This window comes from Hippoglossus stenolepis, chromosome 3 (assembly GCF_022539355.2).
Source record: "Hippoglossus stenolepis isolate QCI-W04-F060 chromosome 3, HSTE1.2, whole genome shotgun sequence".
NCBI lineage: Eukaryota > Metazoa > Chordata > Actinopteri > Pleuronectiformes > Pleuronectidae > Hippoglossus > Hippoglossus stenolepis.
In genome coordinates, this window is record NC_061485.1 from 11,333,778 (window position 1) to 11,346,013 (window position 12,236).

The 12,236-nt window shown below is 39.5% G+C and overlaps 1 protein-coding gene across 1 annotated transcript in view; it reads left to right on the forward strand.

Annotated features, from left to right (window-relative positions):
• The first annotated feature begins 1,491 nt into the window (after positions 1-1,491).
• atp2b2 (ATPase plasma membrane Ca2+ transporting 2) overlaps positions 1,492-12,236 on the forward strand; it is a 119,792-nt gene continuing 109,047 nt past the window's right edge. The window contains exon 1 of the mRNA XM_035152919.2: positions 1,492-1,708. The gene's annotated coding sequence lies outside the window, so the exon portion shown is untranslated. The remainder of the gene's footprint in view (positions 1,709-12,236) is intronic.

Below are 12,236 nucleotides of genomic sequence, written 5' to 3' on the forward strand. Positions count from 1 at the left end.
ACAACTTCTGTGATTTCTGTGCCTGTGGAACATGTTTTCTTCCTGTGTGATCCTGCAGAATGTTTCTTTATTTCAGAGAAGGCTCCAATCCAAATAAATAAGGCTATGATGCTGATTAAAGTGCTGGATAGATAGATAACCTGATTGTGCTGGGTAAACACTTTATTCACAGATCAAGGGTAAAGGATATAGGGACTGCAGATGTAAACTAGCCTTTAAGCTAACTCTGGTACAATGCATCAAATGGCAACATCTACGTTTAATATTGTACATGGTCCCTTTACAAATAAAATAAAAATAAATAAAACTGATGTAAATATTTCAGGTCTTATATTCTTTTTATTCCTTCTGGACAAAATCATCTCAGAGGAATTGGCAACGTCTTTAAAAAAGTATCCTGCCTTCAAAGTTCGGCTCTACACTTTTTAATTCAGACAATGCTAGGTGGCTAGCGTTAGCATCCAAGCTATATTCATGTAACGTCGGCAGGATGGGAAGAAAGGCAACAATTCTATAATTATTCATATTATTATAATTATTATGAATAGTATTTCGATTTTGGGATGTTCACGCATTTCGAATGTTATTAGCTTTAGTTGTAAGCTGTTAATAGTATTTTGACACGTGTGCAGTTGTTTGTGGGAACTGTGTTTGACAGAAACTACAAACGTGTCGTTGTTGAGTTTAAAGCGCAGGTATTTATTATTTAACGACGTGCCCTGAACGAGCCATGTAACGTATCTAGCTAACAAGCGAAGAGACGATGAAAAGAAGTAGATTTTGACGCTAAAACGGAGGCGAGTAAGACCATGTACGAAAAAATGAACGTATAATTTATAATAATAACTTTGTCTTTCATAAGAAAACATGTGAAGTGATGTGGCCGAACTTTCTGGAAAAACGAACATGGGACTCCTCACCTGTTCTCCGCAGCTGGTGACGGAGGTTAGCTTCTATGCTAGCTCGCTATTTGTGACGTCTTGTTTTAAAAGTGAAAGATAAAGATGCAGCGAATAGGAAAGTAACTTCTACCTGTAAGTAATAATACCTGCAACTAAAATAACTCGAAAATGATTTTAATAAGTGTTATCTGATCTTTTATTATCCAGATATAACAGTAAACTGAGAGGACATGCTACCTTGGTCTGTGTGAAATGAACGCAGACATTTTTCATTATTTAGTTGTCATTTTATAGACAAAATGGTTGGTGGCTTAATCACAAAACAAACAAATGAATGGTTGCAGTCAGGAAGTCATCAGTTTACTCACAATTTAAAAAGCTGACTTGAAATCCGTGCTCTAATGTCAAGTTAACAAAATGAAAGTCGTGTTATCGAGAAGTACATGCGGATTCGTTTGATCGCCTCCATGACAACCGACTTCCATTATTTAATTAGCTTCTCTGAGAACTGATGGAACACAGCAATGCTCCAGTAAAGCATCACATTAGATTCAGGTGTTGTTACGCAACAGCGGAGCCGCTCGTTCATTCACTGTATGTTCAAGTGGCTGCGCGCACAACCCGCAGCGAGTGCACGGCGCAAAGTGGATGAACGCATGTGGGACTGAGTCGTGACTGAGCGAGGGAGCAGCGGATCCAGCAGAGATCCCCGCGACCTGCTCCTCTTCTGAGTATCTTCACCCTGATGCGCCTGCCTCCTCCTCCTCCTCCTCCTCCTCCTCTTCCTCCTGGATCAGCAGAAACAGGTAAGACAAGAAGCATCCGATCTGAGAAGAAACAAGACATCACTCACATTTGCAGATAGCGAGGACACACACTCGTCTGTGCCCTCTTGAGTTTGTCAGATGATGATTGCGGGAGATGCCCTGCATGGCATCCATAGTGAGATGCGTCGGCAGGAAGGACACACTGTTGCTACCCGTTCACTCTGCTGTCGTTGCCACACAGACCTGCAGTCTGCCGCAGGTATGCAGCGAGGGGATGAAGGATGCAGCCAATTACTTTCTTATATTCCTTCCTTTTTTCCTTTTTAAAGATGTATGTTGCATAATGTCCTCCATAATGTTGCAGACACATTGACTGGTGGCTGCTGGGTTGACCTACATGCGTCTGTACTTTACACTGACAGCAGCAAAGTTGACGGTCTGTGTCTGTCATGTGCAACAGCAGAGCAAAGATTGTTTAAAAACACTTTGCTGTTTGAAGATATTTACAGTATCCCCCAGAAAATCTTGTTTGTAATATATTGCACCTCTTTTTCTTAAAGGTCAAACTGACATGGCAGCTGGAAATCACAGACGTCCTTGCTCCTTTTGTACAATGTGACCTAAATTAAAAAATTATATCATCGCACATTTATTTGTATATTAACTGTTCATATTTTGCTCGTAAGCAAAGCAAGGACATGCATCATTTCTGTCTACCTCTATAAGGAGATACACTCAAAATGAGAGACACTGGTTAACGGTTCTCCTTTTTGTACAATAGGAACAATATTTTCCATTCAGATATAAAAAAATAAAAAAATTGTAAATACTTTCAGAACAGCAGTAAATTCTTTTTTTTTCTAAAGATGCCAGGTTTTTATTTTATTAAGAAAATTGGATCCAGAGTTGACTTGAATGTGATGATATAACATGAGGCACAAACTAAGGCTGAACTTACAAGTAGCTTGCCTGAAGATTTAATCAGGATATTAGAGGAGTCCTACCTCCATTTGGTTGAGCTTTGTTTTAAATCCTATCCTAATAAGCCGAATGAATTGTGGCTGTTGATAAGTGCTGATTGTTGTATGACGACAGCCAGCTTCACACTGCTTGTTATAGTAAGGCCGTTGCCGTGATTACACCATAGATTTATCTGTTGTTGCCAGTTGCAGTTCATTGTTTGTTGGGATGTTTGATATGTGTTAGAATAATTGTAACGGTTACTGTGAAATTGTGCAAGGTGAACCAGTGAGAATTAGGATCACACACTCCACATCGATGATACTAAAATGTACCTGTGCACAAAGAAGAAATGTCTTTTTGATAAAATTCAATTTAAAAGATTCTATACTGAAATAGTCTCTGAACCTTTGAGTTTCACTAGTGGATCCTCCACTGAGGCTGCTGGTGTTCTGTTCAGATACAAGTTCTCTTTTTTTCCATCAATGATGGAGAGATTTTCCAGAGATTTGGAGACACACTGTTTCTAAGACACAGCTGTAGAGTAGGTTTGGGACAAACTCGTAAATTAAATCATTAACCACATTAGAGTATTTAACCCTCTTCCTTCGAAGTGAATGAGGCTGTCTCTTACCTAGACCGGACTACAGTTACAAACAGGCCAGCTGTAATAAACATCTGTGGTGTGTTCTAATAGGTTGATTAGATTACTTTAACTGGAGATTTTTCCAGGCATTTCTGTCTTAGCTTATTTGCCTGGAACATTGGGCTCCCCCGTAAAGGCCTGCCAGTGTTCCCACTCCCACTTCTTTGAATAGAAAATACAAAATTATAATTCATGTAAGAGCCAACAGGAGTGATTGCCAAAAGTATTTAAACAAGACCCAGTTTTAAAAACAACAATTCTCCCTTAATTTAAGAGGATATACATCAAGACTGACTCTGAAAGGCATCCTGCCATTACCATTAATCTTCCTCACGAACAGTAGCTCATGTAGCACTGCTCCTCTGACACTGTCAATGAATAATGCATACATAATTACATTGCTTGTGTTTGCATTGTAGTAAAAGGTGATTTGTTGTCTAGTGTGTGTGAAATCCCAGCGGCTCTGGACATCAGTGAAGGCGCAAACACATTGACAAGAACTATGAATCTCTTAGAGGTTGTTTAGTTCAAAAATGTTTGAGTGATTGACAAGTAGATATTTGGCCAAAACAGTGTCAACTGAAACAAATATCAATTCAGCATTTAGGCAAATCTAACAAAAACCCAATGTCACTATGTTTACACAAGCACACAATACTAGATCCGTTAATGAAATGAATTCTAATGAGCCTTAGGACTGTTAATTACTGCTGCAGATTCCGTCTCCCTCTGTCATTTGCATAGCATGGCACAGCATTAGAGTAAATTCAACCATGACCAAGTCTCACTGCAACAATCAGAATCACTCTTGTGGGCATTATGGTCTTCCCAGGATCTCTGGAGACATGGATGAAAAATCATCCTCTGATTATGTTTCTTGCGTGTTTCTCTCTCTCTCGCTCATCTGTCACCTCCCCTCTCTCCCTCTCGCTCGGTAGCTTGATGGAATACATGTTGTCCATGGTGAAATCTCACAGTGATAAATGTGATGGGTTGTTTCAGCTGTCCAAATGTACCAGTCTAAGCTCAAGCTCTGAGTTATTTAATGTTTGTCTGTAGTGTTTGATTTTATAGTTGTGTGGTGCATGCATGTCAAGTCATATTTCCTCTTCAAATAAATAATCTTTATTGCACTTTCTAGCCACTGTCTAAAGGCTCATTTACGCTGCCTTCACTTAAGAAAAGAGATGCATCCGTTTCAAATGATGTAACCATCATTGACCAAAGAGTCAAAAGAGAGACTAAAGAGTTTCTGACAACAACAAAGATGTCGACAGTGGAGGAGGTTGAGATAATGTTCATCTGAAGAAAGAGGCAAAAGCATCTGTTTGTCCCTTTGCAAAATAATATCATATAGATGCCTTTAGATTCTTTACAACGCAAAAAGTTCCGCCATTGTTGACATTTTGTTCTTGTGTCTTGTGGTCGACTCAATTGCATTATTGGCTCCGCTGGCCCCCACGATTTCCAGTGGTACGGTTTTGTTTTGTCTGTTTGGTCCATATCCGTAAGCTCTCATTAGATGTGCACACATAGGGATGAAATGAACGCAGATTATGGACAGAAGTCTTTGAGCATAAATTAGCTTGAAGTTGTTTACACCGAGGGAATGTCTGTCTCTTACTGTTCCCTTGTTTCATTAAATTTGACATTAACCTCTTTTGTAGGACTAGTGGCCAGAGTTTTCTGATATATGATGAGCCACATTAAATGGACTTAACGCCTACGTGTTTCAATGCACAGTCTTCTTAAGAGAGGAATACTGTGAAATTAACATTACACCTAACAACTGTTAAGTGTTTGTTTCACCATTTTGATTTTTGCAGTACTGCTGCTGAAACAGTTGGCTGTCCTACTACTGTTATGCAACAGCTATCTAGAAACAGTGGTAGCCTTAGTTTGCCGGAAGTGCCCTTCAAATACTTGGGTGCAGTGTGTTTAATTGTAGCTCCAAGTCTGCACTATAACCTTAAATAAGCAGCAACCTTTCCTGTTACTTTATATTGCTCAATTCGTTGCGATTTGTGCTACTGTTTCCTTTTTATGTAAGGCATGTTATATTATGCTTCCCTAAGCCACGCTGTGTCAACTTGCCTGATTTCGCCTGAGTCTTGGCAAAGTGGACTTTCAGCACTTGCAGTTAAATAATCTAGACTGCAGGGTAAACCGCACATTAGGAGCTTTCAGTGGGCTGTTTGTGTTGGGAGCATTCAGGTCAAACCTTTTGCTCAACAAAGACTCCAGTGAGGCCAAAGGAACTTGCAGTATTCTGCTTTTGAGGAATTACTCATTACGACACTGTAAGTGACCAACCTTTGGATAACTAACTTGAAATTGGTTTATATGATACTTAAAAGGCTTTCTTCTGTACTCTAAATGTTGTATGTTTTTGTATATGTCTTATATATGCATTGTTTTTAGGATTTATTTCTTTCATACTCCTCCAAGGCTTAAAATTCCTGCAACATATGAGGCACAGCAGGTACCTCCTCAGTGATCACCGAAGTATTTTCCTGCTGACTTGCTGTTCATGTTACACTCCCCCTGAAACAGAATTCACTCGGTGTGGTTGTGTGGCATTAGAAAAGTGTGGGAGTTTTTTTTTAAGTAGCATGGTGAGAGTGAACATCATGTTTGTGAACGGTATAGCTAATTGCTTAATGCTCAGTGGCAGGAATTGATTGATCTGCTCAATATAGAGCATCAGCAAATAATGTTTTTCTTAGGTTTTTAGTTACCGTACAAATAAAGCCCAGAAACAAAGAATGACACAGCTCTTGTGAGTTATTGCTGAAAGATTCATCCTCTATTTGCTACTGAATATATTCTGGAAGGTTGAGGGGAAAAAATATCTTTATTTGTGTTTTTAAATCAGGCCCAGATCTTTGTTCGATGGCATTTGTCTTGTAAGGACAATTAAGACATAGAAAACCACAGAGGTCAACGTGTAGCAGGAAGAATATGTCTACTAGAAATATGAAATCAAAATATTTACAAATAGAAGAAATCCAATACAGTGTAAAACAAAGCCTTCCACCTGGGACCTGAAGCTGTAGACACTAAGAACTAGTCAGAATGTCATGTTCGTGGGTCAGTTTAGCCGGCTCAGCATGTGTACAGTAAACATCTGGACAGAATGAGATGTGTTAAAATAGCAACACTGGTGGAGTGGCTACATATGGTATTTTTAATGTTAAAGATGTATGTGAAGGCTGGAGGATTTAGTGTTTTTTGTGCAGTATTTTATAGATAGCAGTAATTTGTCTTCACCCCGGGTTCATGTTATCACCTGTTGGTCACGCTGTTATTGGTAGCCAGACACTAAGGTCATATATACCTGCTATATGAACCGGGATGGGTATACGGGATTTCATGTGGCATTGACTGATACATGTTGGTAATAAAGACATATGAAATGGCTCTGGGTCTGTGTGACGCTGCAGGTCATAGGGGTCACCACATAAAGCTCATTTAGTAGAGCTGGAGGTGTGAGGGGCCTTGATCTCTTGTACATGTATCAGCTGTCGGAGTCCAGATTGAAACGGCACTGGACTCTGTGGGTCTGCATTGATGTTCACAGTAATATACAACTGTGAGGTCATTCAGGTAGTCACGATCATTTGTCATTTAATTAAATAGTTTTGGCATTGAAGTCGTCCTTGTGTTGTCTTCTTTGTCCCTCTTATCCAAAGCAGTATACACACTGTAGCCATCTAGCAGCAGTTCATAGCAGAATTTCTACATCATTATCCGTTGCTCTTAAAATGGATAATATGAATATGCAGGTTGCAGGGACTTATATACCACTGTCATTGCCAACCATAAATCTCATGCACATCAATTTAAGTTTGATTCCTACATTGTTTAGCCAGATTGGTAAGTAATGAGCTTTTAATACTAATGTTGTCTATGTAGTATTGGCAAAAACTAATATATTGGCCTTTAAGCCCTCCTGCAGAGCAATATCTTCAGGTATGCACTTTACAGTAGATGCAATACAGATGCACTTGTATCCACTTACTTTCACTCTTTTACTCAAGAGGCGGGATTTATGACCTATACTGCTGCCAGCCACCAGGTGGCGATCACGGCACTTTTGCTTCTCTATTTGTGAGCAATACGGTCCATCTTTATATACAGTCTGTGGTTGAAACACTAAGATTGACTGTGTTGTCTTCGAAGTGACTTATTCCTGACAAACTAGATTTCTCTGGATATATCATTAATTATTACTGTGATCAGTTTAGACATTATTGCTTACAGATGTTCCATGAGCTTGCCAGAGAGGCTGGATGTTGTGTTGCATATGTTGAAATCCTCTGAGTTACTGTTCTTTATCAAATCAAGGACAGTGTGTGATGAACTTTCTTTGAGTGAAACTGTTTCACTTAAGATATTTCACGAGAATAGTCTCTGTTTAAAGAGTCAAGCTGATGTGCGCTGGTCTCACTGTGTAGGGTTGGCAGTTTGAGTACATGGTGGCATATAGTTCTGTACGCGTGTGTGTGGATGAGTATTACTCATGTTGTGGGGACTTAAATGTCACCATCTAATTATGGGGACTTTAACTGTGCTCCTAATGGGGAGAAAAACCCAGACATGTTTTAAGTTATGGGTTTGGTTGGGTTTAAGTTTAGGTAAAAGTTAAAGGGTTCGGCTTAGTCCAGTAATAGTTTTGGTGAAGTCTCCAGAAAATTAATGTAAGTCAATGTCTGTCCTGTGAAGTCATGGAAACCCAACTTTGTGTGTGTGTGTGAAGGTTTGGGGGGTACTTTCTATTTACAGCTCAGCCTGTGGGAGATGTCCAAGTCCAGCAGAAAGGGCAGGGGGGGCATGGGAAGACCTCCACTCTTGCTCATGTGTCATCCTTTTTTTGTTAGTACTTACAGCACTGTGCGTATTTGTGTGTGTCTGTGTGTGTGCATGTGTGTGGGTAGTTGTGTGTTCATGGGTGCGCACACTGTGTTGATGTCAAGGTTACTGAAAATAGTATCCAGTGCTTAAGTAAAAGAATATGACACTCCTGCATGCCCATACACACACAATCGTTCCGGGGGAATTGTCAAACAAGATTAGGATTTTTCCTTGTGGCTTACCCCCACAGCTGGTTGTTTACAAGGCCAAATACTGTCTCTTCCACTGATGGTGATTCATTATTTTCAAGGAGAGAGTTCCAGAAGCAGAGAAACAAAGTTTTATTTTATTTTACTTTGAATTGAAGAATGTTCTTATACCCAGTTTACAGCATGGAAATGAGTGCATACAGATATTTCCAAATTACTGAAATATGAGTCTCCCTTGAATCTTTTTGGCCATGTTGTTTCCACAACCACCGCCTCATCAGAGGATGTAATTTGCTTAGGGAAAACTTAGTTAAACTTAGAAAGTGGAACTTGAGTAAAACCATTTTTGGCAAATGGCAAAAAATGTTTACTCTCAATAGAAGTTGTGCCATTAGCAATAGTCCTATGTTTTTAAGTGTAGATAAGCTTTGATTTCAGTGCAGTAATTACTGACAGGCTGTTACTTAAAGGGAAGGGAGCAGGGAAAAGAGCTAATCTTACCCAGCTCGGATTTAAGAAAGTTAGGGGAGAGATGTGTCATTGCCCCTCACCTAACAAAAATTACTGACCACAGATTAGTTGGATGAGATGATTGACTGTTTGGATTTATTTTCTTTATCACCATGAACTGCCATGGGAAATGTAACCAATGGAAATACTGATTAGATGCTGGCAATGTGCGGGGCCTGAAGCCAGCTCATGAGTCAGCAAGCTTCCAATCAGCGTCCCAGTCGGCTAGCATTTAGCCTGCTAGCCTTCAGCCTACGAGCCTCCAGCCACTGCCCTGAACATCTGCTGTACAGCAACTCCTGTTTGTTCCTGCACTGGAAGTATTGGGCGACGTCTTGTCTGTTCTTAAGTCAGTGGTTCCTGCCAATGTCTTGGTTGTTCGTGTGGCAGGAATCTTAGTTGACATCAGGGGTTCCAGTCCTGACTCAGGAAAAGGTGATATCCAATTTTTGATACCATTTAACCAGGGGTGGGGAACCCTTTTTCTTTTCAAGAGGTGTTTCAATTTGTATTAGATCCTTTGTTGGGCATACTCAATTACTGAACACATATCACAATAATCGAATGCAATGCAAACTGCTTTTTTTCAGCACAGTGTCTGATGGTAGTATGGTAGTGAAATTGTCCCTTTTGAGCATGGTTATTTTGCTTGTGGATAATGTTCGGAGTGCTCGAACATCTTATATGCATAGGTTTTGAGGCTATAGCTAAAGTCTGTGTTCCTGGCTTCAGCTGTGACAACTATCTTAAATGATTAACTTCATCTAATGAGATTAATGGCAATTTAGAAGCTTAATGTTCCATTGAAACTAAAAGAGGGACAAGAGGGAGAGACTTTACACTATGTGTTTGTCATTGTGTGTAAATTACAAGTGGTCAAGCTAGCAGGTCTTGTATAGTCTATACAGGACACCAACTCTCTCCCTCCTTGCCGCTCTCTCTCGCTTCCTCCATCTCTCCCTCACTGTCCCCCTCCTTCCCTTCATTTATTCTAGGGACAGAGCCCTAGTGTGAAGGTTCTTGTTCTTGTACTTTCCTGTGCTGTGCCGCTTTCAAGCCGTTCAGAATGAGTTTGCTTATGGCAAAACTGTCAATGCGACATGGAAAAGCCAGATTTGGCTTGCTGTCTGCTCCTGCTACAAGCTCTCTAGGTTATATATAGTTTCAGTCTTGGATAGAACACTCTGCTGCTACAACTATCATCAGGACCAAAAGGGATAACTGGAAAAACTGTATCTTGCACCACCAGCACATTTTCGTGTCTCTGCACTTTCAATGTAAGTAAATTCTTTTAAAACAATGCCATTTTTGTCGAATTTGAGAGTTTGATTTTGCCTCTTCGGAGAGTATAAATGGATAAGTTGGGAGCAGTGAGACTGTACTTGACATGTGGTGAACTGCTTCAGTTTGTACAATCCTTTAGTGTTGTGCCACTTGATATTTCCTGTATCTGCGAAGCCAAGAGTTAACATCACTGTCGGTTTCAGACTGTATAAATCTGTGTTTGAAAGAGGCTGAATAATCAGCACTGGTCTTGACCATGCAGTTGAAAGGAAGATGTTGTTGAGCAGGGTTATAAGCTCTTTGTTTTAAGTAAATTTGAGGGAGTGTTGTTGCAAATGTTGGATTTTTTCCAATACACACATTTTGGGAGCACCACCTCCGTATAGGAAAAATTTGTACAATGAATCCAGTAAATCTAATATCAGATGCTGTGACTCCCTGATTCCATTCATCTATGGCCTCTTCCCAAAAAAAACACAAGACACTGGGTCCACATAAAACACATTTATTAACAACAATCAAAGGATAAATGACTGATAATCACCAATCTCCAAGAAGCTGGTTGCTGGTGAAATTAGCAATCAAATTGGGCCATGGTTGGAGAGAATATGTTCTGTATTGAAGGGCTAAAGCACTAAGAATAGACTAAGATTTAAAAAAATGAAGACTAACTATTTTTATGTCATGAGCAGGGTTAAAGGATGACCTTGCCTTCTTGATTATCCAATGTTAGACCCTTTTGGCCAGAACCAAAGCAAATGGTATTGCAATGGTATTTCAACCCTTTATGGTGGACTCATTACATTACATTACATTTCATTTAGCTGACGCTTTTATCCAATGCGACTTACAATAAGTGCATTCAACCATGAGGGTACAAACCCAGAACAACAAGAATAGAGAAAGTACAATTTCTTCAAAAAAGCCAAACTACAAAGTGCTATAAGTAAGTGCTATTTTAGTGCAACTAAATTGTTAGTTTAAAAATGTTATTCAAGGTATAGTCAGAAGAGGTGTGTTTTTAGTTTGCGGCGGAAGATGTGTAAACTTTCTGATGTCCGGATGTCAATGGGGAGATCATTCCACCATTTAGGAGCCAGGACAGCAAACAGTCGTGATTTTGATGAGTGTTTAGCTCGCAGTGAGGGAGCAACAAGCCGATTGGCCGAAGCAGAGCAGAGTGGATCCTGGACAAGACTAGGTTAAAATGTTATAAAAAGGGTTTCAAGGAATTTCTGCTCTGCTAATTTAGTTTTTTGTTGATGTGGCCTGTAAATTTACAAACAAAAGGAAAACTAGGAAAACATGCGCCAAAAGATAATTGAGATGTGAACAGAACGACCAGATCAAGAAGTGATATAATTGGTAAAATTAATTGTATATCATCTTTAAAGATGATGTTTATGACAGATGTTGAATTATACATTGTCAATAGATGGTAGTATGACTCCATGGTAGAAATCCACCATAAACTACTGGTCATAACTGTGTTTGTAGCAGGGTTATGAGAACTGGTTGAAACTTTCTATACACTTAAATCTTTGGCTGGATGTTTATAATTCTTATTGCTGAAAAACCAAACCGCTAGTTGCCTTGAATTCCACAATGCGCTAAAAATGAGAAACGCTAGTTTCTAATTCAGAGTTGATATGCAGCAGGAGTTATGGTCGGGCCTGTTAGGAGCCTGTGAACGTGAGTGTATTTGTTTGTAATCTGAGAAGAGTAGAACATCCATTCTTTGGAGAGTTTGCTTGTTTGCTTTAAATTTGTCTGACATACTTAAAGCTTGTATTTTCTTGGAGTGGATGGGTTATTGTCTTGTCCATATCAATGGGATAGTTTAATTGTGGGAGAGAGGGAAGGGGAATCCCTCAATCCATAAACAAATTAAATGTCCCCACTATGAACTCTTTAATGCCTATGTGTATATAATGCTCAATGTTGTAATCAAGATTAAACCTCTGCAAAGACATCAAGTTTGTCTTTAGTTGCCTTGTTCACATTTCCCAGAATGCCTCATTGAGACTGGGATTTAAAATTTTAGTGCCCCTGACTTTTTAATCCTTATTCTTGACGTATGTTTGAATAGATATTTGTCTGTAGT